Source organism: Centroberyx gerrardi, chromosome 17, assembly GCF_048128805.1.
Source record: "Centroberyx gerrardi isolate f3 chromosome 17, fCenGer3.hap1.cur.20231027, whole genome shotgun sequence".
In the NCBI taxonomy this organism is placed as follows: Eukaryota; Metazoa; Chordata; class Actinopteri; order Beryciformes; family Berycidae; genus Centroberyx; species Centroberyx gerrardi.
Genome location: NC_136013.1, coordinates 247,608 through 255,033, shown reverse-complemented (window position 1 = coordinate 255,033; position 7,426 = coordinate 247,608).

Below are 7,426 nucleotides of genomic sequence, written 5' to 3'. Positions count from 1 at the left end.
CAGCAGACAGCTGAACAGCACTAACAGTCTGATGTGTGTAAGACTCAGTTCATAGATTTAGTTCCTCTATATAACTCCTCTCCTCCTCCTGTAGTCTTGGACCCACAGACAGTATTGTCTGTAGTTGTTGGACCCACAGACAGTATTGTCTGTAGCTGTTGGACCCACAGACAGTATTGTCTGTAGCTGTTGGACCCACAGACAGTCTTGTCTCCAGTCAGCTGTCAGTTGAAGCTCCGCTGCCTCTTGCTGCAACAATGAATCCAAACTGTTACGGATCCGGAGAGCGACCGATGTATTTCTCTCGGCGGCACGGAAAGCGGCGGCACCGACCGTTTCCACTCGGCGTCTTCTACCGAACTCTACTGTTTACGATCCGACCCGACCGTCCGGAACCAGATCGCTGCGCCAGGAACCGCCTTTCACCCCACAGCGCTCTGTGCTGCGCAGAGAAAAATAGTTCTGTGGTTTCCTGGAACTGAGTCTGTTTCCTCTCGACTCTGTGGAGACACAGACGCTTTCTGGAATATTCTGACAAACAGTTTGGACTCGTTGTTGCAGCAAGAGGCAGCTGACTGGAGACAATACTGTCTGTGGGTCCAACAGCTACAGACAAGACTGTCTGTGGGTCCGACAGCTACAGACAAGACTGTCTGTGGGTCCGACAGCTACAGACAATACTGTCTGTGGGTCCGACAGCTACAGACAATACTGTCTGCGGGTCCAACAGCTACAGACAATACTGTCTGCGGGTCCAACAGCTACAGACAATACTGTCTGTGGGCCTAACAACTACAGACAATACTGTCTGTGGGTCCAACAGCTACAGGAGGAAGAGAGGAGTTATATAGAGGAACTAAACTGAACTGATCCTTTAATCATCTGAAATAAGTTCTTTGTAAAGTCTCTGTAAGAACGGACGGACTCACTGTTGGGCGGCGGGTCTTTACATTCCCCTTCCTCGATGGTGACATCATCGACGGCGATGTCTCCCTCGATGCCCGCGCCCCGAACGCCTTCGATCACCATCTGCACAGAGAGGGGGGGGGGGGGGGGGGGGGCACTACTTTACCAACATGTCATCTGGTGTTCAGTCGTGTTCACTTCATGTATTTCTGAGATCAGGCTGCAGGAGATGAACAAATGTTCCTGTGACTCCAGAATAAAGTCTTCAGTAAATGATGTCATTGGTGTGATCTGAGGTTATTTGTTATTATTCATCCTTTCTGTTGGGAATCTTCTGTTCCTGAGACTGGAGGAAAGTTTCTGAAGTCAAACAAGTAAACGAGTCAGTTCAGCGCCTGCAGCCGGCTCCAGTTATTGATCTGTCTTCTTCACTCTCTCTTCCAAGCTGCTGTCACTAACTGAAACTCAAACACCATCGCACTGTGATGGAAATTATTTTCAGCGTTTAATTTCACCTGACAGTCTCACCCCTCGCTACAGGCTGCACATTACACACTTCAAAGACTGTCTGTCTCTTTGAAGCCGTCTTGTCTGTCTCTCTGCCTGTCTGTCTCTCTCTGTCTCTCTGTCTGTCTGTCTGTCTCTCTCTGTCTCTCTGTCTGTCTGTCTGTCTCTCTCTCTGTCTCCCTGTCTGTCTCCCTGTCTGTCTGTCTGTCTCTCTGTCTGTCTCTCTGCCTGTCTGTCTCTCTCTGTCTCTCTGCCTGTCTGTCTCTCTCTGTCTCTCTGTCTGTCTGTCTGTCTCTCTCTGTCTCTCTGTCTGTCTGTCTGTCTCTCTCTCTGTCTCCCTGTCTGTCTCCCTGTCTGTCTGTCTGTCTCTCTGTCTGTCTCTCTGCCTGTCTCTCTGTCTGTCTGTCTCTCTCTGTCTCTCTGTCTGTCTGTCTGTCTCTCTCTCTGTCTCCCTGTCTGTCTCCCTGTCTGTCTCTCTGTCTCTCTCTCAGTCTGTCTCTCTCTCTGTCTCCCTGTCTGTCTCTCTGTCTCTCTCTCAGTCTGTCTGTCTCTCTGTCTCTCTCTCAGTCTCTCTGTCTATCTCTCTGGTTACTTCATGTGGTCGACTCACCACAAACATCGACATTTTGAGTGGATTTTGAGTGGAAATCAACCCCTAATCACAGCAGTGTTAGTTTCTTTACCTTTAAAGGTGTCATATTCTCTTTTCTAAACTTTAAGCTGCAGCTCTCATCTGGTCACAACTGGAAATAGAGTTTACAGAAGCTCCTAAAACCACTTTAAAGGTCCCATATTCTCCACCTTCCAGTGTTTTATTTTATGTCTTGAGGTCCATTCAAAGCTTTGTGTGGTGCCATGTACCAAAACATCAGTTCTCCTATGGCGTCACCGTGAAGAGCCACTTTCAGTTCTTTATGTTTAAGGCTACAGGTCCACCTGGGCCCAACGTCTACATGCACACTAATATTCCCGAAATACTCAGGATACACAAATATTCAGTCTAGGAACTGATCTGGATCTGATCTGGATCTGTTAGACCAGCTGTGAGGAACCTGGATGAGGAACCGTTGATGTTCTGATATTATCTGACACTGATGCTGTAAACATGTGTTCAGTTTACTGGTTGTTGCAGTTTGCATGCGAGTGGCTTCATGTCTTTTAAAGTTTAAAATTTAACTTACAGAAACCTGGAGTTTCCCTGTCTGGTTTTTTGTTTTTGTTTTGTTTCTGTAACTGTCTTCATTCAGATTTTGCTGGAACTGGAATAAAGTTATGGATTACTGCAAAGGAAAACGGTTGGAGGGGGTGTGGCCTATAGCTGGAAGGTAGTGATGAGGTCATGTTGGAGGGGGTGTGGCCTATAGCTGGAAGGTAGTGATGAGGTCATGTTGGAGTGGGTGTGGCCTACAGCTGGAAGGTAGTGATGAGGTCATGTTGGAGTGGGTGTGGCCTACAGCTGGAAGGTAGTGATGAGGTCATGTTGGAGGGGGTGTGGCCTGTACCTGGAAGGTGGCGGTGGGGTGGATGTTGACCTTGGCCTGCCTCCAGCGGTCTCCTTGGTTACCAATCAGACTCCAGACTGAAGAGTCCGTCACCGTCTGACCCTTCTGACGCAGAAACACATTCAGCCCTCCTACAGGACAAGACACAACAGCGTCAGCATCATTATGTAGCAGCAGGTGCTGTAACGTACAGGAGACAGGAGTCTTTCTACCTCCGCCAACGGAGTCGGACGGGAACAAAGAACAAAAACAGAGAGTGCTACAAAAATGGTGCAAAGTGTGAAAAAACTTCAAGTGTGAAACTGAATGAAACAAAAGTCCAAGGCCACAAAATAAAGGCTTTTTAAAGTTTTTCAAAGAAGAGTGCCGTGGAGTTTTGCTTCATTCAGTTGGACGGGGGTTTTGTTTTCGCCCCATTTCCTCCGTCCGTCTGTCAGCAGGATTTCTCAAAACGTTATGAACCAATTTGCATGAAGCTTTGTGTAAAGTTTGGTCATGGTACGAGGAAGAACTGATTCACTTTTCACACCGATTGGCCACAGGGGGTGGCAGGGGGCGTGGCTTCTCATAAAAAGTCTGGTAACTTCCAAACGGATCACGCAGCACCATGAAACTGTGGACAGCTTGGTGTGAAGCGCTGCCTGAAACCTTCTGAATCTGCTGCTCGTTTGAAAATGTGTCACATTTAAAAGCTGAACTTTAACACACTTTCTCTTTCGCCAAACTGGAACAGTGTTTGACAGTGTCTGTGCAGGCGTACTACAGTCTTACCTATGTGTTTTCCGTACATGTGGTAGTAGAAGGCGAAGCAGTAGGTGGGGTTGGCGGTGACGGAGCCGTAGGCGCTCTTGGAGCCGACGTTGAAGGTGGGGGTGAGCAGCCGGGCCTTGTCCCCCTCCAGCCGCGGCCGGGACGTCTCGATGTACATGTAGAAACCTGGGAGAGCGCAGGACAGGCCGGGGTCCAGAGGTCAGAGGTCAGCTCACCCTGCAGCTCAGCTGATTCAGGGAGAGGTAGCACTTTACTTTCCACTGGCCTTTATTCCAGGGTGTTAGCATGTGTTTTAAGTGTGGAAAGGTACTGTAAGTATACAATAATACTGTGTTAGTACTGTACAGTCTTCCAGTGAGATTGTAGTTTCTGCTCATTCCTTGCATCCCCTTCACTGTAGATGGTTTTCCAACTTTGATCACGTTTGCAGATATTTTATATTTTTCCTGTCTTAGTTGTTTTCCACAGTAAATATTCTGAAACAAACTCTGTCTAAATATTACAAGTTCCTCCCAGTAAATTAGCAGAACTCCAATCTTGTGGAATCGTCCTTTAAACTTTCACGTTATCTAAACCATTGGGCCGCACAGGGAGTTGAACCCGAACCCCGGTGGTGCCTCGCTCTCCTCGAGACCCGAAACAACGCAGAACAAACGACAGAAAATCCACCTCCGGCTCCGGCGAGAGCACATCCAGTAGAAACAATCCTCACAAATTAATTTCTGTAGAACACACGCACGCTTGTTTCCTCTTTTAAAGCGGATTTAAAACAATTTACCCCGGGGGTTCAGTTTAATGAGATTCTACAGCGGAGCGAGAAGCTGAGAAATAATGGGGTCATTTACAGGAAGAAACGAGGGGGAGGAAACAACAGGCTGTCAGCTGAAGTGTATTTATGCTTTTATTAACCTTTATTTACCGAGGGAGTAAACTCTGTTCTGTCTCCACAGGATCCAGACCGGAGGGCGGAGAGCCTTGCTCAGCGGCAGCTGGGCAGAAATTATTCTCTAAACTTTAAGCTGCAGCTCTCATCAGGTACCAGCAGCAAACAGAGTTTACAGAAGCTCCCAGACAGAGTCCTGAAATATTCTACTCAAGTAGAAGTATTGTTACTTTACTGAGACATTTCAAATGAGCTACTTTTGACTTTTACTTAAAGCTGCACTAAGCGATTTTCTGACCACTAGAGGGCGACAGAAACCGCAACACATCTGTAAACACACAGCAAAGCTACTGGACTACAGAAGCCCTTAAGGACAAACTGTGCATAAAGGCTAACGGCTAAAATAAACGTTCCTACAGAGAAATATCTCCGGTTACCCCGCTGAAGGTCACATGAAGGTCACAATGACAAGTGAAGAGGCGGCAGCAGGTTTACTAGTTTGAAACGTTTCCTCGCTCGCTTCATCGATTCACCATTACGGGATTTCTTTCAGGGACGAGGGGGGGAGAGCGCCGCTTTCAAACAGCGAGGGAGGAGACGAGTAGTTTTAAAAAAAGTAAAAGCTGCGACTTGCTCCGAACGTGACAACAAGCTTTAGGAAAGAGGAGGAAACAGTTTGTTTACATCATCATCATTTCATCTCCACACAGCACACGTTAGCTTCAGGACTGGTTTCAGGGTCTGAAATCACTTATTGCAGGTTTAAAGGCATATGAGCTGGATTTTTCTGCTTGTGGTTTGTAAACCCTAACCCTAACCCTTCAAAGTTGACCACTCCTCCCTGCGGTTGCCAGATCAGTAAAAACCAGTAAAAAAGTGCAGAGGCAAAAGACCAAGCAGACAAGACTCGTTCCAAAATGAGAGAATCTGTTGGCTTTCACCCGTTGGAGAGAACTGAAGAGAGGATGGGATGAAGAGCGACGTGGAGTTGGGCTGTTTTCTGTTGGACAGCTAGCTGCCGGTTAGCTAGCTGTCAGCTCTTCTACTGCAACGAAGCTACGCTAACATTCAGAAATTAGAAAACCCAGGCAGAAGCCAGGCTCTCTGCAGACACACACACTGTCACACACACTCACACACTGTCACACACACTCACACACACTCACAACACACACACACACTGTCACACACACTCACACACACTCACACACTGTCACACACACACTCACACACACTCACACACTGTCACACACACTGTCACACACACTCACACACTGTCACACACACTCACACACTGTCACACACACTCACACACTGTCACACACACTCACACACACTGTCACACACACTCACACACTGTCACACACTGTCACACACACTCACACACTGTCACACACACTGTCACACACACTCACACACTGTCACACACACTCACACACACTCACACACTGTCACACACTACCAATGGACCATAAGTCATGACTGAGTAGGATACTTTCTGGATGAGTTTATGCTGTTTGCAGGGTAAATCAGTATACAGCGGTAGATATTCAGTACAGGCACAGAGCCAGAGAGACAGATGAACGAGGCTCCAGAGCAGTCCAACCACAGACAAACGGGCTAAGATACAGACAAAACCACTGACCAAAACAACTATAATATTACTACACGGACTTTGTGTCTATGGTGTTGTACGGTGAGTTTTTAGTGAGTGGGTTTCATCATTTATTAATTGGTTTCAATCAGGAAACTGAAGTTCTGGCACAGTAAATAAAGAACAGAGCGTCGGATGGATCTTTACCAACCAGCTAAACTTTCACTTCACGTCATTATGTTGTCAGATATGATGCCAAAAGAAAAGTGTGAAGCTTTAACAACCGAACTGAACTCAAAGTGATCAGAGAGTCTGCAGAGCCGGATCCTGCAGAGGCACCGGGCAGGATTTTATGTTTGGGGACGAAAACCAAAACCAGCTCCAAAACCAGCTCCGGTCTTCATACAGGAACAGACTGTCTGTCTCATGATTTACCCCTGGACAGACAGGCAGACAGACAGACAGACAGGCAGACAGGCAGACAGACAGACAGACAGACAGGCAGACAGACAGACAGACAGACAGGCAGACAGACAGACAGACAGGCAGACAGACAGACAGACAGACAGCAGACAGACAGACAGACAGACAGCAGACAGACAGACAGACAGACAGGCAGACAGACAGACAGACAGGCAGACAGACAGACAGACAGACAGGCAGACAGACAGGCAGACAGACAGACAGACAGACAGACAGACAGACAGACAACAGAGAGACAGACAGACAGAGACAGACAGACAGACAGACAGACAGACAGACAGACAGACAGACAGACAGACAGGCAGACAGACAGACAGACAGACAGACAGACAGCTGCTCAGTGTCCTCAAGACAAAATAAAGCTGATGGATCAGAGGAAAGCAGCAGAGAACAGAGAGGAACACGATACAGAAGGATTATGAATATAAAGGTTAAAAAGGATTTAAATCAAAATACAATAAAACGATGACAGTAACGGCAGCGTGTCCCGGCACTAAGTGCTCTTCTTAAATAGCAGCAAGAAACTGTCTGTTTCCTTTTGTAATCTGTGGCAGATGTTTTTTTTTCTTCTTTTGTTCCTGCGATGTTTTTCAAGATTCGCTGCTCAGATGAGAGCGACGACACAATTTAAATAAAAACTAAAATCTGATGGAAGAAAAGACTGAAATGACTAAAATGACATTTCATCACAGTGTAAAACTGTAAAAGTGCGACTAAATCAGGACAAATCTGTTTTTGTCTGAACTGAACATCATGCTGACTCCTACAGCAATTTGCTCT